This window comes from Lutjanus erythropterus, chromosome 4 (assembly GCF_056507025.1).
Source record: "Lutjanus erythropterus isolate fLutEry1 chromosome 4, fLutEry1.hap2, whole genome shotgun sequence".
NCBI lineage: Eukaryota > Metazoa > Chordata > Actinopteri > Lutjaniformes > Lutjanidae > Lutjanus > Lutjanus erythropterus.
The window spans coordinates 9,575,456-9,599,512 of NC_139320.1; the positions used below are offsets into that span (position 1 = coordinate 9,575,456).

At 40.5% G+C, this 24,057-nt stretch overlaps 1 protein-coding gene across 2 annotated transcripts in view; it reads left to right on the forward strand.

Moving 5' to 3' along the window:
* npas1 (neuronal PAS domain protein 1) overlaps positions 1 to 24,057 on the forward strand; it is a 98,137-nt gene that overhangs the window by 27,510 nt on the left and 46,570 nt on the right. Inside the window, exon 1 of one of the 2 annotated variants that reach the window (XM_084716910.1) lies at positions 9,711 to 9,848. The exons of the other annotated variant lie outside the window; for it this stretch is intronic. The gene's annotated coding sequence lies outside the window, so the exon portion shown is untranslated. Of the gene's footprint in view, positions 1 to 9,710; positions 9,849 to 24,057 lie in introns of those variants that run through there. 2 annotated transcript variants of the gene reach the window in all.

A 24,057-nucleotide genomic window follows, 5' to 3' on the forward strand; every position in this document is an offset into this window, starting at 1 on the left:
TAATTACTTTTAAGCCCAGAAAGGTGAAGGATTGTATGGCAGGGAGCAATGGGTCACTGTTGAATAGAGAATAGCGGAGCAGGCAGACAGTGTGAAAGGCAGATATGCATCTCAATGAAATATGGAGGAGCATACTCAACAAAAGGCGAAATGGCTCCTTAATGGCCACATGCCCTCAAAGAATTATTGTCTGATAGATTTGGAATATTATCTACTCTATTGCTGTTATCTTTAAACACCCCTTTTATACTAATCATCCATGTGAACTGCTGAGGGGAAGGTGAAGAAAATGTTGCATTCTGCTATTCTGAATTCTTATAGTCTTAAATATGACACTGACAGCCACAGAATCTGGAGAGGTATTTACTTCATGGATAGAAAGGGATGTCAGAAGAAAACAAATAATGTTCACTGTTTCAGATAATAACAGTCAACAATACCATCAATATTTTTTGTAAATAAACAGTATTTGAAACAACTGTGAACTGTATCAATTGAATGTTACACTTCCTTCTGATTTAAGGGTGTTTCAGCAGTTTATATTATCGTACAGGTCAAGCCAAAACAATACCGGATCCTACATTTCACATAATGCAACTTGATTGTGTCTTTTTTGCTTTATTAAGTACTTACTAAAACTACAAATCTGATACTGATGTGGAAAATTGGTGGACTTCTCTTCAACTTCTCTCTGTGAAAATACTCCATTAATGGTCGACTATAAAGAACAGATTTTCTCTTAGTTATCCAAGAGTTTGAATAAGATTGGAGAAAATTGGACAACTTGATTTTTAGGTGATGAGAATGTTATGAAAAGAAAGATTATTATCCAAAAGAGGGAGCCGATGTTGACAGTGTTTTTTCAGCACAGTGGTTTCTACATTCAGATGCAGTATGTTAAATCAAATCTCAGTATATTTATGTCCGATGTAGTCTGTTTTTATTTTTGGAAGTATTTCAGCAGAACAACTTCATTTTCATTCAGTGCACAGACACAGTGTGTTTTAGCTGTAAAGAGGTGGCCAGTGTGTACTTGCAAAGGAAACACAAAGTAGTCAGTGGTAGTTTAGAAGAAACATAATAAATCTGATCAATCTTTATCTGCCACATGTTGTCATTTAGGTTTACTGTAGCTTCAAGTCCTGTTTTTTGTGTTTGAGTCACCCATGAGCGCTGAATGATGGCTGATGATTATTATTTATTATAGCTTTAGTATGTAAATTATATCCTCGGTGCAACAGATGCACAGAGCTTCATGAGAAGCCGCTGCTTTGTGTCTGTATGAAGGCAGTGTTACTCAGTCAGTCAGTGGTGTTTGAGCTAAAATGTGTTTTGTTCAACTGTTTCCCATATCAAAGATGAACATTCACACTCAATTTTCTTTCGTTCTTTGAAGCTCAATTTCATTTTTTGCCTACTTCAAGAGGTATAGTAAGTAAGTAAGTGCATAATATACTGAAGTACAATTCTTGTAGTTAACTTAAGTATATCCATTTTTTGCTGCTGAATTCCCTGTTCCCTATTAAGGAAACACTGTAGCTTTCACACTTCTAGTTACATTGCAGGTTCAGATACATACAAAACGAGTAACTAGCTTATAAAATAGGATGCATGTATATAGATGAAGCTACCTGAACTGTCTCTTCAGTCACGGTTGACCGATATGCCTTCTTCAGTGGCTGATACTGACGTAGATATTTAGAGAGCGGGGGCGTGTTGGCCAATATGTAAACAAAATGAAGAAAAATCAGTTATTTCATGCACATAGTTTAGGTCTTGGTCAGTTGCACGTTGTTTAGATGGAATTGTGATTAATTAATTAAATAGAAAAATGTGTTGGGTTATGCTGTAGATTTCTGAACATGGAGAATGGGATACAGTATGTCAGGAGCAGCATTATTCAACTGCATTATTCTATACATTATAACATACTGTATATTTAACTGTAGCCAGTAATGGTTTTAGATTAGATTTCCTGTCATTTAGGATGTGAGAAAAGTGCAAAAATAGAATGATGACTGAGGAAACTAAGGCAAACAGCAGGACACATGAGAGTTACAGTGCAAACTTTGAAACTAACTTTTTCACCATCTTCCCAAAACTGTCGAGGGGGAGTGTGAACATCATACGACAGCAGCCACGCTGACTGTCTCGCGTTTGCTCTGCGCTGGAGTCGTGAGTCACGAGTTGCGTAAAGTTACTGCTGACAGTAACCCAACATTCCCTAATTTTGGCTTTCATTGTGAGGAACTTATAGGAAACTAAATGATTATCCACCATTTTACAGCTGTCTGATTCAAGATAAACATATATTATATTAGTTAAGACACACCTTCAAGTGGGTGGCCAGTACATGTGTATGAAAAAGGGGCTCCGCAGACATTTTTTGTTTATCGGCCTTGTGAGTGCAGGCATCAGTCGATGCTGATTATTTCAAAACGCCAAATAACTGGCCAGATTAACTAACCAACTGATTAACCCATCTATCCCTAATATTCATTATCTTAAAATTAACTTCATCTTGGCCATTTACAATGAAGTAATAATCCTACAAGCAGGACTATTGTGCTGAATGAGAAGTTTTATGAGTGCTTTTACTTTTGATTACATTTTGCTGGTACTACTTTTATGCGTTTGATTGAATAAGATTTTGAATAGAGGACTCTGACTTGTAACTGAGTATTTTTATTGCCATGTTATTGAAGTAAGGGATCTGAATGTGTCTTCCATCACTGGCCTGTTTGAACCAGAAAAAAAGAGGCAGTTTTCTGTCACTTCATCGAACTGACCACAGCCGATAGCATGTGTAGACAGGCGGAGAAACAAGGCCAGACATGGGTGTGACTGTCTCACTGACTACAACACTCGTCACAGGCTATTCCACATGCATGTGCAGATACACGCACAGAGAAACACACACACACAAACACACACACACACACGTACTGACTAAGGCTTTTTCCTCTTATTTACCCACTCGATTCAATTACATTTCTCATTCATCAGGCCGGGTTAATTCACCAGCCTGAGGTTGTAGTTTTTGTTACTTCTAGGAGCACCCTGATTTGTGAAGGGAACACCTGTAATACTGCTCCGCGAGGCAAGCCTCCGGTACTGAACTAAAGCCTGTGAGGGCTCAAACACACACTGACACACACACACTGACACACACAGAGTCAGATATTCCCTGCCAGTCTCCTTCAAGGACGCCTGGGGAAGACTTGGAGGACAAAATCACACACTCCCTCTCCCAGTGTCTCAGACGCGCTGCACTTCTAATGCAGACAGAAAGCCTCCTCCAAAGAGACTCGGTACACACAAACTCCCGCGTAGACACACACTTACACACACTTAAACACACAGACACCCTGAAAGGCCTTTCCACCTTCCCATCCAAGTGAGAAAAGCAGGACATTTTCTGTCTGCGTTGTTTCTCTTATTGTCGCTCTTTCCTGCTCTCAGCTGTTTCAAGCTGTTGAGTGTGTGTGTGTGTGTGTGTGTATAAGTGAAGTGGAGGGGGCTCACTGGGACTCTTTGACGACCTCATTCACTCCCCCTCTGGCCGCGCCATAGCCGACATGCCCAACAATGAGGCGGGAGGGTGGGAGTGGGACAAAAAAACACTGAATGCGTCTTCATTTGCCTGAACTTTTCACACGTCTTTTTCCTTTTGTTGCCGGCCGCCCGTTCACGACAGTGCTGCAAGCTGCTCCGCCAGTTTCCGCTGGCAAGACAGCCAACCAAAGCAGCCACTTTTCCTCCCCCCCTTCCTCTGTCACTCCCTCTCCTCCTCCTTTTCCACAATGTTAAGCCCATTTTTAGCTTGACATAATCTGAAATGGTACTTAAGTGAATTTATGTCTACCTCAGTGCATTAACTTCTGCTATTTCCTCCTTTATGTTGCTGTTTTCTTTTTTTTTGTAGTGGGTGCAGCGACGGAAGGAGAAGAAGAGAGGGAGGGAGAGATTTGAAACTCAGACCACGGAGTAGACAGCCTATCAGTATTCAGTAGAGAAAGTGAGTGATGGAGGGAGAGAGAGAGAGAGAAAGGAGGAGGGGGTGATGTATCAATATTCTGAGTAGTGTTTGAGGGCAAGGGGAACGAACAGAGGAGAGGGTGGAGGTGGGGGGAGGAGGGAGGGAGATTGGTGGGAGAGAGAGTACTTGAGTGAGTCTCTGAGTGTGATTATTTGTTCATGTATAGGCTTGCATGTGTGTGTATGTGCATCTGTGATCGTATGTGTTGTTTGCTTTAGTGTATGTGGTCGTGGTTCTGAGCACGTTGACTATAGGTTGTACATTCAGTCAGTGAAGGAATGTAACTAAGTACTTTTACCTTAGTACAATTTTGAGGTTCTTGTACTTTATTTGAATATTTTCATTCTACGCTGCTTTTTCAAACATTTATTAACATTACCAGTGTTAAATATGTGAGACCAATGATTCCCAAAGTGTGGGAAAGTACTACAGGTGGGGAGAGAGGGGTCATTAAAAAGAAATGCTGTAACTATTTTTAAATATTATCAAGCTTTTAATAGTTAAAATTACAGTAAATTATTTATGGTTAATTAAAAAAAAAAAAAAAAAGCAATCAAATCTAATAAAGCAATGCCATAGGATTTAAATCATGTGCAAATCTTCATTTTGCTGACCTAGTTCTGACAGGTGTTACACCGTATTCGGTGACCTGTCATATTTACATCAAAATGTTTCTTATATCTCGTCAATGGTGCGATTAATCTCATGTGCTGATCAGTGCTGTGATTAAAGGTTTGGGTGGGCTGCAGAGGATTTTCAGATTTCTAATTCGTGCAGTGGCATTCTGATGTTTTTAGACCTTTAACTTTATGCTGGCAAATCAGGCTTCATGAAAGGCTTCAACTTACGTATTAGTATCATAAGATTTCTAAATGTTTCATATATGTTATCAACAGGAAGTAGAGATGTTTTGTGGTCTCTAAAAGTGGAGAAAGCCTTTGACCATATCAGATGGCTGCGTTTGGGCCCCATTTCCAAAAAGTGTCATAAGACTAAGATCTTAGTCGACAGACTTATGTCGAGTCCAAACTACTTGATATGAGACAGATGTGGGGCTCGCATCATAGGTGACAACAACTAATGTCACATCTGGGTCACCTGACATTCTGACAGAAAGACGAGCATGTTCGTTTTTTGTTTTTTTTCTACTTTCCATGAAAATATGCCACAACATGTCCCAAACTTTGACCAATAGGATGGCATAGCGCTCTTCAGTGCCCAACTTTAAACGTGGCAAAGCAAAGAGGATTGATGTTGGAACTGTGAAAGAGAAGAAAGGTCACCATTGTTCTTATGCGTCTGCGCCTGCGACAGCCGTGGCTGGAGGCATTATGTTTTCAGGTTGTCCATCCCTGTTTTATGAAAATGATATCTCAAGAATGCCTTGAGGGAATTTCTTAAAACTCTGCACAGATGACTGCTTCAACTCAAGAATGAACTAATTAGATTTTGGTGGTCAAAGGTCAAGGTCACAGTAGTCTTACATAGCCAGACCACTCTCCACAGTGCTCGGTGCTGGAGAAAGGTCTCTACACAAACACATTCTGCTATGGGGGGAAAAAGGCCCTGGCTTGTTTGCATTTCTTTAAACCAATCACAAATGTCTTAGGCAGCGCCAAGCCCAGGTTGCAGAGATGGTGCTCCTGCATAATAGTGTTGAGGAGGAAATGGTTTTGGTGGAATTTTTGCATGTTGGCAGGCAAGGTCTGGCATTAAAATGACTACATCACTGCAAAAGAAAGGCTATCAGCTGTTAGCTTGTTTACATTTATACCACAGGCATCCCAGGCACTTATTTGCCTTTTTCAGTGTGTAGGTTCCAACAAGACGGTTGTTCTCGTTTCCAGGGGGCTGTGAAAACATACATGGTGGACACCTCAATGTTGCTCGAAGCAATGGCAGGACTTACACCCGCACTGTGCATCCAGTGAGTCAGACTAAGGTCACAGTGAATTCACAAATTACATTTTTTGCCTCCCGACAAGAACGTCAAGAACACTTTGACAGAATGTCTTTAAACTTGGCCAAACATCAACTTGGACTCAAGGATGAACTGATTAAATATAATCTCACAATCATGTTTTTGTCACAACTTAATAATTAACACATGACAAAATGTAACACAAAACTAATTGGATAACATGATGACTTTTTATATCCAAAAGGTCACTCAAATTCACTGTGACATCATAATGTTCAGCTCTCCATCAGTCCTTTGTACCACCTGGAAATCAGAGGAATAGTGTGAGACCACTGGCAGGAGTGTGTACTGCATCACCTGTGCACATGTACGTCCTCACAAGTGTGCACAAGACAAACAAAAGAGGTGCACATAGAAAAACATCCGTGTAGCTCTACTAGAGGTCAAACACTTCAGACCTTAAAGAGGCTTTGAGAAAAGGGGGGCTTGTTTTTTCCCTGGAACAATTTGGTTTAAACATTGAATTTATTAAAAAGTTAAAGGTCCTTTATATTCAGCTGATGGTAGTGGCAGTCACAACCAGCAGTGTTGGTTGTAGATCCACAAGGTTCAGAAACGTTGATGTTTGAGGTTACTCAGTGTCTGTTTGTAATAATCAGGCCATTAACTGAGATAATCCAATGTGATACTACTTTCATACTTGTACTGCTTTTAATTCCAGAGAAAAATGTACTTTTTGCATAACTGCATTGATTTTTATGGCTATAGTGACTTTGCAGATTAAGATTTTACATTAAAAACAGTTTATGATTCGCTGACTAAAAACAAATTTCTGCTACAATATACGTGATAAAATTAGCTCCACACTCATGAGCTAAAACATATAAATGCTGCTTACATTTTATTGCATTAGTGATAACAATATATCACAGTCTAACAATGTCCCACTCATAGGAGTCCTTCATGTGCAAAGTGAATATTTTCACTTTCAAATATACTTGGCTGTCAATAGGTCAGTATGTAGAACATGTAGATTTTGAATGCCTCATGTGGTCTTGTGAATTAGATCTTTTTTTCCTCAGAAGCAGAGGTAGTGTGACGAAACAACCTAAGGGAATAACCAAAAATATGCGAATGGATTTCAGACCATATCCCAGACGAGCCCCCATATGTTACGACCCTGGCTCAAGGGAAGCAACGTGAAGCATGTAAGCAAAAACAGAATAAACAAAATGGTGTGGAGGGACTCTACTTCTGCAGAGTCTGCTGGCTGTGAGAGATGAAGGACCTTTTGTGGCGCATAGTTCAGATGTAACTGATTGGGTAGGAGGGGTTGTTGATCAGGAGCCTCCTGAAACAAAGAACAGATACCAAGAACACAAAAATGATATTGGATGTAACATTGTTATAGATTATGAACAAATAGGTCAACAAATCACATGAGAGACCATTATTCACATCCTGGCTTGTACTGCCAGTTCTTTTTACACCTCTGCACCGATGACAGTTGTGGCCGGAGGCAGCATGTTTTCGGGTTGTCTGTATGCACTTCTGTCCCTCCCATTCTTGTGAGCACTATATCTCCAGAACACCTTGATTGAATTTCTTCAACAAGCATCCAGTTGGACTCAAGAACTGATTAGATTTTGGAGGTCAAAGGTCAAGGTCACTGTGACTTCATAAGACATGTTTTTGGCCATATCTCAGGAGTTCATATACTAATTGTGGATGTGTACTAAAAGTGATGACATTTTATATCCAAAAGGTCAACTTCACTGTGACATAATAATGTCCAGCTCTCTATTAGTTCTCTGTAGTCCTCTGTAAGAATAAAGTGAAGGCAACATGATTCTTTCTGGAAATGATTCAGTGAAATCAGACACGTCAATATAGTGGTAACAAAATATGCTTAATAACTTTTATTAAGCCCTGCGATGAACTGGCGACTTGTCCAGGGTGTACCCCGCCTCTCGCCCAATGTCAGCTGGGATAGGCTCCAGCAGCCCCACGACCCTTACGGACTAAGCGGTTACAGAAAATGAATGAATGAACTTTTATTAACTGCAACTTCACAGGTTGGCAGAGGTATACAACCACGAGACATTAATTCTAGTTTTTACCAGATGTGACAGTGAGTGACTGGGTTTGTTTTCACTTTGTGTGTGTGTGCTTGAGTGTGTGTGTGTGTGTGTGTGTGCTTGAGTGTGTGTGTGTGTGTGTGTGTGTGTGTGTGTGTTATCATGGCAAAATGTGGTCCTGAAGACACCTGCTGTGGCAGGAACTGGTTTTGAGTATTTTGCCAGGAGTTTGTCTGTGGACAGATTTTGTCTCTGCGATAGCGTCACACCTGTGAAAGATGCAGACACAAAAGTTAACAGGTGTGTAGCTGAAATCAAAATGAAGGTTAAGCTTAAATATGGGTGTTGTCCAACCCATGAGTACTGAGTACTCTTCTTGTAATGTAGTAATGAGTACTGATGGGTCGGATGGGTATGATCTCTTTGCAAGATGGTCTCTGTTGTTTTTTTGTTGGTGTTGTTTGTTTGTTTGTTTGTTTGTTTTTAACCATGATTTTGAACTCTCTTTAACCTTTCTTAACCAAATAGTTGTTGAGCTTAAATCTAATTATTAGTTGCAGAGTGGTGGCAGCATATGTTCAGTTAGATGGTTTTATGGATGAATGAATTTAACCCTGAACACTGAATAGAAAACAGTCACACTTTATTTTTTTTAATTTTGAATACTATATGGGTCGTTTTAGAAGACAGTGACAAATTTTTCATTTAGTTTGGATGACTTATTGGTCAAAAAGATATTACCCACAGGATAATGCAGGCTAACTAAGATTAAGTTTGAGTAAGCCTCCAGGAACTAATCTAAGTTGATGTGATGTCCTCCTCAGTGACAAAAACAAGTTAGTGCGTGTGTGTGTTTGCACGGGACAGGAGTCACAGTTTACAATAACGTGTGTGGATGTGATGGAATCTCCCACTTGTTCCAGTCATCCCTCCTCTCTCCGTCTCTCCCTCTCTCTTTTACTCCGGCTGCTAATCAGCATTTGAAAGGCAGCTTTGACACTGAGAAAGAAAGTGAGGGGTGGGGGGGGCACGGGGAGGGTGGGGGTAAACGAAAGCATGAGACACAGCGACTGAACGAGAGAGTGAGGGAGGGAGAGCCAGAGAGAGACTGAGGCGAGGGGCTGTACAAGCATGCCTTTTATATTTACTAGTGACTGAGAGAGAGGAGAGAGGGAGCAGCTGAAGGCAGCAGAGACAACTGGTGTGCACGGCTTTCCCAAGAGGAAATGAAAAGAAAGAAGCTCAGCGAGGAGAGTGAATGAGTGAGCGGGAGAGAGGAAGGGTGGGAGGGAGGGAGGGAGGGAGCATGCCGGCTGGAGAGAGACGTAGTGAGAGGGAGGGAGAGATTCTCACACTGGCTGTGTCCTAATCCGAGTCCATCTCCAAGAAGCAGCGGAGCAGAGTGTTGCTGAAGTGAGTCTGAGAGCCAAGGAGAGCTACATCAGCTAGATCCACTTACACACACAAACACACACACACACACACTCTCTCCATCTCTTTCTTCACACACACACACTCTCTTTTTGCAACGGGAGTCCACCACCACGATGTGTCCGGCTGCACGGGATTGACGGTGCCCCTGTCCCAGCCCCCCTTGGCTCACACACACACACGCAGAGTACCACAGTGTTTGTTTGCTGTGTTTTAAGCTCGAGGTGCCGGTGGAGGTGGTTGGTGGCGGCGGTGGTGGTGTGGGGGGCACCACCAGGGCAGAGCGAGGGGCTCCGGAGAGGAAGAGAAGAAGAGGAGGAAGAAGAAGAGAGACAAAGTGGATCAGATCAACAGACTGAACCCTGGAAATGCCCGTCAGGTGAGTACATCTAACTACTTATGGTCTTACACACACATGCATGAGTTTCTCACTTGATTTTTCAGATACACACACACACACACACACACACACACACACACACACACACACACACACTCACACATAAAGTTGCCCCCCCTTATCAGACATTGGTGCTAGTTTAATACATTTTGACGAGTCAATCTGTTGTGAAATCTTGATAAAGACTGAATCACATAAAAGACAAGTTTTATTGTAACTTGTTAAATTTACACCTGAAGTAGTTTTTCTTTGTTTTTCTAAGATAAAATATGAGCCTGTGTGCAGCGGTGGCAACTTTTTGCTGAGTCTAATTAAGAGAGAAATAAAGAGAAATGTTACACAGTTATTAGTTATTATGATTAAATTGACACTTTTGCCAAATATTAGAAAGTCAAATCATTTAGGTAATTTATAAAATTAGAATAAAAGAATGTATTTTAGAATTTACCTTTTCTCTACTTACTAGGGTCTTTTTTTTGCTGTGTGACAGCATGTTTGAATTCAAACTGAATTGTAGAAAATTTGTTGATAAATGTGTACATTTTACCACAAAATTGTAGTTTTATAATTTACTGTAAATAAGTGTAGATGTTTTAATAGTTTGTTCTTCCTTGAAAGCATATTTTTGGCTTTTCCACAAAGTTTTTTCACGCATTTCATCAATTTTGTGTAACTGATAAAATATGTTCACTCCAATCTTTGCTTCTCAGATAAGTCTCATAATTATGTATGTTTATGTTCTGTGCTAAATGGTCGCAGTAATAATTTCGCAACACTTTCTGATAAATTGTGTTTGCGTGTGTGTGTTTGCGCGCGCGTGTGTGTGTGTGTGTGTGCTGGAGTTTGAGATATCGAAGCAGAGAGCAGAGAGTGAGCGGCTGCGTGTCCGTCTCCACCTGCAGAGGCTGAATTGGTCACAGTTTACTGGCTTGGTAACATTCGCTGCCTTCAGGGTGTTTGCAGCAGGTGGTCCAAATTGGCAGAATGACTGTGACAAACGCACAGCGTTCGTTACTGCCACTGCTGTAAAGTAAATAACAACATCAACCCATCACACGCAGTGATTTCAGCTATTTTTCTCTTTTTCTGTTTTTTCATAATTTGTAGTTATTTTTGTTGGAGGCTTGTAACTTAAAAGTAAAAGTCAGACTCCCGGAGTAGTGGAGCAGTTGTTGCACAAAGGAAAAATGTGTGTGCATGCGTGAGTGTGTGCAAATGTATCTCCAAAATGTGTGTTAGCTGTAAATTCTGCTGTGTTTCACACACCGCCAACAGCATCATTTGCACACACACCTGCTGAGAGAGCAGGTGCTTCAGATAAATTCAAACCAAATAACTACCTGCAGAACAGAGTCACTCTTTCAGGTGTCAGGATGAGGCAACAAAATGTTCAAGTACTGTCTATGCTCACATGCAATCCAGAAGTTCCAGTATTTTTTTTTATTTTTTTTATATCTTTTTAAAATATCCTGTAATGAATGTTTCCACTTAACTGCCAGCATTGCTTCAATAAAAGTAGGATACAGCAGCAACATATGCATGTATCAACGCTGACACGAAGCAGGGTCAAACCGTGTCATCACATGTCCGTGGTACAGTTTATACCCCGGCCCACTGAGCCACTAAGCCTCTCCATCCGTTCCACTTCTCGCATGTGCAGGACGCTTTGGACGTGACCCACCATTGGGCCTTTTTTTATTAGACCCAGACGCAGGGCTCCTCTTCATGCCAGCAGGCAACTGTGTGACAGACCCTGACTTGGATTACTTTGTGAAAATGTCAGCAACAAAGAGCCCTGCTTGAAGACGGCAGACAAAAAGTTGAAATGAATTTAATAAAAGGTATTTGGAGCTGTTTTCCTAAACGAAAAGCAGGCAGATGAGTACGGCTTTTATTTTTCTGCCAAAGGTCAGCACTTGTGTGTGTGTCTCTATGAAATGTCTGCTTTTCTTTGCCAGTTTCTGTATTGATTTTACATAAATAATGACCACAGGAGTAGAGCAGATTAAAATCAGTAATTTTTTGGTTGGTATACTCACTTTTCTTGACTCTTAGAAGTTCACAGGTAGACAGACGCCTTACCTCTCCCTCCTCTCGCCGTTCCTCTCTTGATATTTTTGTCTCTCTCTGTTGCTCTCTCTCTCACACACACACACACACACGCTGAGGTGGTCAGTGTCTGGTATGTTGACAGACAGCCGCTCACACACGCCTTGCTCTCGCCGTGCGTGCGTGTGTGTGTGTGTGTGAGGAACGTTGACAGACAGTGTGTGGGTCTGTGACAGAGGGTGTCAGCGCGGTGTCAGGGAGATGTGTTTAGTGTCACACTCTGCTGACCTGATCTCCGGTTGGACTGTCCACTCCGGCCCCGCTGTGGCTCCTTACATAACCCCCGCTGTCATTCACACACCGGCCTGAAGGGATCCACACACACACACGCTAACACACTCACACACACACATGCAGTTATTTAGTGACGTGCACAAGATGTATAGGCGTCCACATTCACAGTCGCTTTAAATCGAACATCAGATCAGGAACAGATCATCCTCGTGATCACTCTTTTATGTCATTTTTTTCCTTCTTTCTTCTCTAATTTATGCCGTGACATAAAGCAGAAGTTAGATAAATTAACAGTAAATCTGGAAATATTCACACAAAGCACAGAGCTCCGAGCAGTGTGTGGGAATATAGTATGAGGCCAGCGGGTATCCTGTTTTCCCCAGTGTGCTGCAAGACACCTACACAACTTGTGCAACTTTTATCAAGAGTTTGACTCCGCTCTGAACTCTGACATTTGCACCATGCTAATTGATGTGTCTGTATTAGCATGTGGACATCTCTGTGCTGGTGTGCAGAACGAGGGTGTTGCTTTCAAGTTGGTGTGTGCGTGCATGTGTTGGAGAGAGTGAGTGACCCTGTGTGCTGTGCTTTGGCCTGTGGTTATTTGGAGGTCAGTGCTGATGTGGTCTCTGCCTGCGGGAGTGGATTTACCATCTTCTGCCTTATAGAGACCTGCATCCACTTATAATGTGACTCTTCCACAGTCAGAGAAAGAAGTTTTTGTCTTCTTTTCTACCTTTTTCTGTTTGTTCACGAGGAACTTTTTCAATTGTGGCGGCACATGTGAGCGTTAGAAACAACATATATGAATGTGATCAGTATTCCTTTTACATGTGAGAACATTAACGTTCAAAATAAGAAGCTTTTATCATTGACTTTTCTTCACCTTTAGCTCTGTCTTACACTGAGGTCGAGGTATTTAACCTCAGAATAGATTGCCGCTATCATTCCGACTTGTGCTACTGTATTGACCCAGGATTTGCTCTTTCAAGCGTGGATATCATAAGGGTCACAAGTGGTTAACTTCATGATGGACTGCACATTTTTACCAAATGCATTTCTTTTTTTTTATTTCACTTCTCAAACTTATCCACTTTTGAACTTTATTTTGAGTTGCTGTGGTGAACCATTTTAAATTTTAATGTTTCAGAAAATGAATCATGAGCTATATTGATCACAGTTTCAATCATTTTTCAATCGAAAATCTCAAACACTTGCTGGCTCCAGCTTCTGAAATGTAAGGATGTGCAGCCTTTCTGTGTCATTTATGACAGTTAATGTGGAGTCTTTGGGTTTTGGACTGTTGGTTGGACAAAAGGAGCAATTTGAAGACATCGCTTTGGGCTCTGAGAAATTGTAAAGAACATTTCTCACAACTTCTGGAGATTTTCAAGACTAAACAACTAACCGATTAACTGAAAAAAAATCAGAAGATTAATCAGTGATGAAAATAATGATTAGTTGCAGCTCTGAATCACTCTCACTGTTGATCCTCCGTTTCTTTATGCCTTTTTACTAACAGGGGAAACTAACTACTGAATGTACTGTATGACCTCTGGTAAAGAATTATGTCAGATATTTTGTAAAATTGTAGAAAATTGTTTATTATTTTAACATACTTATGTATTTTATTATATATTATGTATACTTTTATAGGCCTAGTTGCTCCAGGAGTGATTAACAAGATGTTTAAAACATTGTTGCATAAGTCAGCATCTTTTGTCAAGTTATTATATCACTTTTATTGCTTAAATCTTTCCATCACTTTCAGCACTTGGCGAGGAAATGCCTCCAGTTTATTTCAGAAGAATCACTGGAGAGCAGTCTTTAAAGAGCAGGCGTTTTCATCTGCTAAATACCATAAATATAGAGGATTCTGTGCACTGATACTTAATATTTCCGCCATGTTTCATTATGCCTTATTGCTAACAAGGAAAACTAATCCTGGAATGTACTTTATGACCTCTGCCACAGAGATAAAATATTTAACATGGGATATTTTGTAAAATCTTATAAATTATGTATTATTTTAACACACTTGTGTATTTGATTTAGATTATTTTGTATTTTTGTCAAAATGTCAGTTGGTGGGATAAAGGGCATTATTACACTTGTTACACAGCTTAAAGCTTTTCATTACATTCAATATCTGAGTGAGGAATGACATCCAGTTTATTATTATTATTATTTACTTGCAAGCAGGTAATTTCATTTGGCAAATACTGTAAATATATATGATTCTATGCAATGATACTGTCAACTTAATACTTCCCCTTTACAGTTGATCCTGCATCTCTTAATGCCTTATTATTAACAGGGAAAACTACCCCCAGAATGTATGACTTCTGATATAGAGTTTAAGTATTTTAGATATGATATTTTGTAAAATCCTATAGATTGTATTTTTGTATGTGTTTATTTTATTTGGATCATTTTGTAGGATCATTTGCTCCAGAAGTCAATTTGTCAGTTTGCAGGATAAAGTCTGCTTCATACTCGTTACACTGCTTAAAGCTTTTTAATTACTCTCAGTACTGAGTGAGGAATGGCATCTAGTTTATTTGAGGAAAAAATCACCAGTCTTTAGAGAGCAGGTAATTTCATCAGATAAATACTGTAAATATATATGATTCTGTGCAATGATACTTTCAACTTCATCTTTAATACAGTGCAGGTGAAGTGGAGCGTTTCTTTTGTGTACACTCAGGCCGAGGTGGATGGTAATTATGACAGGCATGGATTGGATTCTGCGTAGCTGCACGCCCGTGAGGAGTGGACATCAAAGCACACTCACCAAAGCCCTCTGTAATAAAAGAGGAGGAGGAGAAAGATATTGATTACCAAGGGTGAACATTAGCAAATCTCTTTCTCTCTCCTTTTTTTCATGTATGTCTTCATCTGTCCATCATTTCTCCCTCTCTTACTGTCTGATTTGCCTCCCTCCGCCTCAACTTATGCTCCCTCCATCCCCCATCCGCTCGCCATCCACCCCTCTAATCATTTATTTATCGCTGATCTCTCTATTCGGTATTCTTCCAGTTTAGGGACGGTCCATTCACGCTGTGACTGCTTCACTCACACAGGCTGTTAGCATCGCTCCTTTACACCCTTCCCAAACCCTCCTCTTCCTCCTCATCATCATGGCAGAGATACCTGGGGGCGGGCGGGGTCACTCTGGTCCAATCTAACGCCGTATTGATTCCATTAGATAATTAATGACCCAGGCAGGGGCCAGGGAGGAGCAAAGAGGGGGTTAGGGAGAGATGTGTGGGGGGGTGAGGATGATGGGAGAAGCGAGAGGGGGTGGAGGCGGGGAGGGGGACGCCGAGGCCCTTGAGAGTTGAAGAGAACCTTGGGTTGGGAATGATCCAGAGTCGTCAAGGTCAACCGCAGCCGGCGCTCCGATATGGAAGCAGAATGCCGAGCGAGTCAGAATATGGAATACTGATAGAGAGAGGTGGGGGGAGATCTTCATGTCCAGCAGCTGTCGATTGATCAGCGGCTGAAAAATTGTACATTAAAAAGTCTTTTGACTTCCAAATCCTGAGGTCCGACCAGGGCCGTAATGCATGATAAGTAGTTTTCAGCCCTCCAACCAGAATACCAAACTTCATCTCCCCGGACGCTCCAGACACTCATTTACAACTACTCAACAACATGAAAGGCAAGATAGAAAACTAGCTACATCAAATATTCTGTTCATGTTATTTCCAACCATGTTTTCTACATCTTCCATGATATCGAGCGTGTTCTATTTGATAAAATATTATTCACAGGAATATCGCACATCGCTGTTGTATGTGGGCTGCACTTCTACCTTTAGATGGAGATAATTAAAGATGAGCGGGCGGTTGGAAAAAAAGAGGAGAGAGCTGTCTAAAAACTGTTAAAGTGGATATATTCTGCTCATTTTCAAGCTCAGGTTTCAAGAATATGTTTTTGAATAGGTTATATATCTTTTCTTATACTGGTCGTAGCTGCAACACCTCTATTCACCCTGTTTGAAACACTCTGTTTTAGCTCCTTTATCTTTCAGGAAAGAAGCTAGGTTTTGAGTTTCCTTGCCTTTAAATGAGAAATCTATAATATGTTTAGTGTAAAATGACCATGATATGTCATCAGAGATTAAGGAAACATGATAATTCTCTGATAGAAGTGCTGCAGCCACAGTGTCTTCCGGCCATAACTTGTGTTTTTGTTTGTCCATTTCACGTTAATTAGACTTCCAATTAGTGCTGAATGTTCACTAAATGAGTGTCTCTTTATGAGTCATAAAAAATCATTAATAATCTTTTAGAAGGAATAGATGTTTATAACAGTTAAATTGAGCAATATGTTAAAAGAGTCTGACAGGCAGTCACTAAACTTCAGCTCCAGAGTGTGTATTTACAGAGCAGCAGGCTTTTGTTTTAAGGATAAGGGGCTTAACTTTACATCAACAGCTGATCAGCTTACAGTGTATGACTCGTTTCAACTTATTTAATATTCAGTCTATGGCTCCAACTTAATATTTGGCCTGCAGAGCTCATTGTTGGATTCACAGTTGTTACATATTGCTCCTTTAAGATCCCAAGCCCATTTCAAATTTACTTACAAACTAAGACCAAGTAACGGAACAAAGGCTGGATTACTGCGTTTTAGGCAGTTCAAGGGGATTTTTTTTTTGTACGAGTGAGTAACTCTTTTTGGCTTTTTGCGACTTTGCAGACCTTTACATGAACCAAAAGCTATAATACATTAAAGGAAAGGGAAAACCCCAAAAATATGACCACTTTAAATTTAATTTGAGTAAACTGATACTGAAAAATGACCAGAATGGCTGCAATACACAGTTTTGATGTTGATGAAAACTAATGCAATTTGATTGTGGGCAATTCAGAAATGATGGGAAACTTATCACAAATGGCGACTGTGTCATATTTTAGAAATGGTTGTGACTTAAACTGTAAATAAATAAATTCAAGACTCTTGCATGCTCATGAATGGGCTTCCAAGTAAGGAGTTTTTTGTGATTAGTGAGTCGTGTCAAAATTAACGGAAGAGGAAATTATCTAAAATTGAAGTTTGTATGTTGCAAATCTGGTGAAAAAAGGCCCTGGAGACATTAGGATCATAGAATATGGCACAAGGCTAATGACTAAGCGTGAAAAATGCCCCATAAATTGTCATTTTCTAACTTATCCCTTGTAATTTTTGGCTTAATGAAAGGAAAACTATGGAGGATTTTGCAAAACAACAACTCAAAAACAATCCCTCTGAATCATCACTCGTGACCCGTAGTGTGTGGCAGTGGCTGTGGCCTGTCCTCAGCCTGCACCCTCTTATTTTCTCATTATTTTGCTGTGCTCAGGATGCTTTAACAACCCGGAAACGTCAGTTGATGTCTTAGGAATAAGACTCAACAATCAGCTATCTTCCTGGTGTGTTTACAAACTCATAAATACTACGTATTGTACCTTTAACTGAAAGAGACAGAGGTATATGAAGGGATGTCCTAAAATCTAAGGTCTCAGAATTTGATGGAAAACATAAACTCCTCCTGTACATTGCATAGGCTCGGCCTTGGTCTTCACCTTTGCATGATTGCAGCGTGCTCTTCGTCTCCAGCGGGCCATGAGCGCTCCTCTGCCTCCACATTCTCAGTCTTGGCCAGCCTCTGTATTGGGCCCCAGGGGTTGGGGAGATGAGGCATAAAACAACCATGTTTCTACCTAGGGGAGCTGGTGGCATGGCAGTGGGGCTATTGTCTGTCTGCGTGCTGTTTGACTTAAATGTGTTCATTTGCCTGATGCCCCTGACTCCCTACGGGGAGGGGGCAGCTCGGGGAGAGGAGGGGCACGCTAACGAACCTCTGACAGCTGGAGGCCCTAATTAAACGTCCCTGCTGAAAATAAACAGAGCGGCAGCCAAAGCGAGCAGCCAGAGAGAAATGCACGGCAAACAGCGGCTGTGAACGCTCGCCGCAGTGCCCTCCTCTCTGTTGCCGTTGAGACCGTGCCAAGAGAGCACGGCTCTATAGGGTAGGGGTCTCAAACACACATACACACACACACACACACACGTACACTACACTTATGAATATGTAGCACTGCAGCAACACATTGTGAACACCTGCGGTCACACTTGATACAGGTTGATCTCCACAGCTTTGGGCGCGGTACACTCTGAGAAATAAGGGTCCTAATGAGAACTTTAAGCGGTTATTCACCTTGTCCCAATAGGAGAACTCTTTTTGGTTCCTGTTAAAACCTTTTCTAAAGGTTCATTTTGGCACCCTTTCACAGAGTTCTGGCTAGAATTCAACATAAAAGTATATGTCTAGAACTTACTGGGAAAGGTATCACCTGGTACCCCCTATGAGAGCTTTTACAGAGAACCCTTTTATCGTATAATGGTTCCACCCAGAACCTTCTTTCCACCCTCTGAAGGTGCAAACATGAACCCGCCCAGTTTCTACTGAGAACCTCTTTATATTTCGGAAGTTTTATCTACAACTCCTCATGGGGGTTCTACCGAGAACTTTTTTTTTATATTCCAGGGGGTTATCTAGATCCCATGCGGGTTCTACCAAGAAGCTTATTTTCCAAGGATTTTATCTAGAACTTACACAGGGTGTTCCACCAAGAACCTTTCTTGAACCCAACCAGGGGCTCTACAAAGAACCTTTTTATACTCCAAGGGTTTTATTTAGAACCCATCAGGGGGTTCAACCAAGAACCTTTTTAAGAACACACCACAGACAATCTTTTATTTTCCAAGGGTTTCATCTAGAACACACACACACACACACACACACACACACACACACACACACACACACACACACAGAGAGAGGGTTCTGCCAAGAAATTTTTTGTACTCCAAGGCTTTTATCTAGAACCCACCCAGGGGGTTCTACTGAGAACTTTTGTGAAGCAATAGTTCTTCCAAAAGGGTTCTTTGGATATAAAAGGTTCATAATGGAACCTGTATGTGTCCAGATTGCCTTTGACAAACTCTTTAGTGAAAGAAGGATTTTTCAGAAGCAAATCTGTTCTGGGTAGAACCTCAGCCCTTCAGGAAGAATCACACTTTTCCTTTCTCATATATTTCCCACTGTGCCATTACAGAACACGTCGACTCAGCTCTATTGAGCAGATTGTTTCACACTCTCTGTCTAGATGACACTTCTGACATTCAGCCTGTTGTGCTGCTGCTAGCTAGCCGGAGCATTAGCAGTCAAAGTGGCGGGGTCCATTTGGGTGAGTGCATTAATGGGCCGCCCAACCTGCGACAAGGTTATGAGGCTGATTGAATAATTACTGTGGAGGCCCCTGTCCATTACGCCCCTGTGTCTGCCCAGATAGAGGGAGAGATGGAGAGATAGCTGGAGACAGAAAGATGGAGCGAGAGATTAGATAAGCACAGATAGGGTCAATTAAGAGATAAACATACAGGTATGGGGTGGAGAAAAAGGCTACGTGTGTGCATGTGTGCGTTTGTGAGGCGGTGAAAATTTGTGAATAAATTGTTCCCTGCCTGTGTCTTCTTTTTGATCTCTCTGCCCTACTGTACGCAGCCTAATTTGGCATGTAGTGCATTTATCCAGGTGAGATAGAGAAGGTGACAAAGGTGAAGTTGTTAGACAGAGGTGCGCTGCCCTCTGCTCGACCCTGTCTTTTCTGCTGCACCAGACTCTCTGAAAAGAGCACTGTCAATGTTGCAGGCTGGAAGCTTGAGAGGAACAGATATAGGTTTCCTATAGTCAAATGAATGAAGCCTTAAACATAAGCTCAGGACAAAATATTCTGTCAATGTAAGTGCCTTGGGAAGAGGTTGAACCCAGAATTGGAGAATTGACCAGATTGATCAAATAACCGGCTTGACCAGTAAATCCTCTGAAAATAATAAAACTTTAAAGAGCTATAACACCAGTTGATATCTAATCAGACATGTAACCATCCAGTCAACCAACAGTCAGACCAGATGTCCTGAAAAGAGAAAGACATTGTGATATAGATTTTACTTTATTTTCGATCAGCCCTTGTTATCTCCAAGTTCTTGTGGTGTTGCTTTTTATCCTTTCTGTAACTCTCTGTATTCCTGTCTCACTCACTACAGCCTCTCCAGACTTAAACTAGTTCAAAATACTGCAGCAAGACCACTCACAATATCAGGTAAAAAAAAGTCCACACATCTATTTTAGCATCTCTACACTCGTTACCTGTACATTTTACAATTGTTTTTTAAATTCCACTACTTTCAAAGCACATTTAGGGTTGGCCCCTTATTATATCACTGACTTATGAATGTGAATGCGGCCTGAGATCCTCTGGACGAGATCTTGTAGTAGTCCTCAAGGCTAAAAACCAGACAACAATGAGTCTTTGGAGTCAGAGCCTCATGGCTCTGGAACAACTGACTGGAAGACATCAGGCAGGCTAGCTTTTTTTTTTCTCCTCTTAAAACTTTCTTCCTGGTGGCAACATTGGTCGGTCTGTCCACCGAGCTGCTCCAGACTGAATTACCTTATCTATTACAATGAAATGTACTCTCTACTTGAACAATGTAATAATAATAATAATAATAATAATAATAATGACGTATCTGTTTTATGAGCTTCAAGTCTGTTTTGTGAAGATATGACTGGAAGAGGAGCGAGAGGGAGGTCACACATCAGAGAAGTAGTGGGGAGAAACAGCGTACACACGACCAGAATATTTTTGCATCTCACACAGTGAATTAAGGGTTTACTTCAGTCAAACAAGAGTTTGTGATTGTTGGAGCAGTGGAAAGATCGGCCAAGACATCTTTTGAGTTTGATTTTGTTTCCGTCACATTTTAAGGAAGGACGAAGATGCTAGCTAACTTTGCTAACGATCGAACGAGTAAAAGTACAAAACTAATTGTGAAAGACTAAGTAACTAAAATAACAAAGTAAACAGACATGCAGCTCCTAAAACAGATAAACATCACACTGTTGTACCACTGTTGTGTACTGACTCTGGCAGTCCCCTGGTTTTTTCCTGTATTGCTGAAATTAAAATTTTTGTCCAAACTTGGATGTATGTTCAAATGAAACCAATGACATTTCAATAAGCCTCAGCTGCACTTTGTGTTCACTGTTTATTAGCAAAAGATTACTCAGGTAACTTGGTGAACATGATAAGCATTATACATGCTAAACATCAGCATGTTAGCATTGTCCTTGTGAGCATGTTAGCATGTTGATGTTAGCATTTATCTCAGGTATGGCCTCACAGAGCTCCTAGCATGGCTGTAGACTCTCAGAACATTTTAAGCTCCATTAATGAATGTGTTCTGATCAAACATGGCATGCTTGAAGAAGATATTTGGAGGTAAATATTCATAGCACTTTCTGAGTATCCACTGTGGACAATCTCTTTATCCCTGACCATGTTAGCAGTAGAAAGAATGAATCTTTGTCTAAAACTACTAAAGGTACGTGGATGACCTGATCTCGCCTTTCAACAACTCTTCTCTCTCTGTGGTGAATCCCTCATTGACTCTGCTGTCTCTGAAATTGGTCCAAGAAGTTTTCATGCATACATTTAATGTTGGCTGTTTTAGCCCAGATTTGTGAAATGATATCTGCCAAACCTGCCCAGCTTTCTGCTGACCCCTCTTAGCCAAGGTCAGCATAGCCATGCTCAAACTCGAGACATAATCCATTTTCTACTGCCCCGGCAAAGCTCCACTGAGTTGATTGTGCTGACCCAGCCGGGCCAAAGAATAAGAGAGTTAGAGAGTGAGAGGAAGTGAGGGAGAGAGAGAGGGCATCTCAGGCCCAAGGGCATGACACCGCGGCGCTCGGGGCCACACTAGCCCTTTAAATGTCAACACAGCACAGAGGGGAGGGAGGGGAGAGGATCGGGTGAGGAGTGGGGCTCGCTTTGAGGACAGAGAAGAATATTGGCAACTTGTGTTACAGGAGCGAAGTGCTGGAGACGGGCAGGAGGCGGCAATGGACAGCATGTGCTTCGTCTTTAGAGATGTTTGCTTTAAACTCCAAGCTTGAAAATCCTCTCAGGGATGAGCGCAGACATTTAGAGATCTGTTGTTTCAGTTGAATTGTGATTTCAAAGGAGGTTTAGTATTTTGTCTTATGTCTATTACCTTGGGAACAGTCGCTGACCTTTATGTAGGGAAGTACATACAGTAGCTAATTGCTCTCTGTCAACCTCACGTTCTTTGTTTGTTTGTTCTTTCTTTCTTTCTTTCTTTCTTTTTTCTTTCTTTCTTGGTAACAGTTTATAATAACCAGAATTAATAAATGGTAATTTGATAGTTAATGTAATTTAAGTTAATAATTAATTCACTGTTAACAAACACGGTTAGGTATTTGTTAATGATTATCAAATGATTTGTAAGCCGTTATGAAATCATTTCATAGAGGTGGACCAGATATTTGAAACACCTTGTTAATGGATAATACTTAGAGTGTAAACCATCTATAAGCATTATTTGCATGGCTATTAAAAAGTTGCTATTGATGATTACCTTACATACTTACATATGTAACTTCTATACATAACCCAAAGCATGATCTTTGTCTTTGTGCACCCAAGTAGTTTCTGTGCTTTTATTTGCCCAGATGTTGCATATTTATAATTACTTATCTATTAGTAGAATAAGACCTCCAGTCAGTCTAACTTTTTGTTAAGGATTACCAGATGATTTGTAAACCTTTAAGAAGTAATTACATAGAGTGATGGACCAAATATTTGTAATACTTACTTCATAAGTAATATATCTTTTTTTAACACATACTAATAATACATTACTATAGCTTAATAAATGGTTTATAAAGCCTGTATACATATAATGTGAATGTTCACCATTATTAATGATCGTAGTTATAAAGTGTTTACTTTCTTCCTTTCTTTCTTTTGTTCCTTTCTTTCCTTTCTGTCTTTCTCTGCAGAATGAGACCTCCAGTCTCGACAATCATTTTCAGAAACGCAATTTTTCAGATAGATGAAGTAAGAAATCATAAGATGGGTTTTCATCCAAGCATTTTAATGCAAATTATAGTCTATCGAATTAAAAGGGCTGAATGGAAACTGCAAATGGAGATAAAATGTCATCATTTTTTCTTTATTGAAAAACGGCTTCAGGCTCACTCCAAGCTCAAAAAGTATTTTGTTGAAAAATAAATTATGCAACAAGTTGTGATGGAAACAGGTGTGCTGATTAAAAAATTAAAGGCTCCCTAAAATGTGACATCCCAAAAATGTGACATGTGCTGTAAATTTTTTCTCATGACTATTTTATTGATGTTATGGGTGAACAAACTCTTTTTTCTTCTCTTTTTTTCTGTTCTTGTTCCTCATCTGCTGTTTTTCGTGGTTTCTCCACGTTTGACTCTGTCACATCCTCAGCCAATCAGCCAGGCTTTTCCTTTTCCAGTGTAGTCTTTCATAGTGATGTCCAAAAATGTTACTTTTCAGGAAATTAAAAACAAAACTATTTTTAAGATATTTGAATGATTCTTAGTCAAAGTTAGTTGGTTTTTTAAATATATTTCAACGTTTAAATATTTTAAATCCCACGAGGGCACCTGGATGGCTCACGGCTCACGGCTCACAACCGCCTCTGTATGGAGGCTGTGAGTCCTCTGCAGCAGCTGTGGGTTCGACTCCCACCTGCAGCCCTTTGCTGCGTGTCATTTCCCCACTCTCTCCCCATTTCCTGTCATATCTTTCCTTTCAATTAAAGGCATAAAAGCCCAAAAAATTATTAAAAAAAAATATGTATATATATTTTAAAACCCACAGAAAGACATAAATGGTGACCAATGGCACTGATTTATGAAAAACAAAGTTAAAATATGGAGATATGAGGT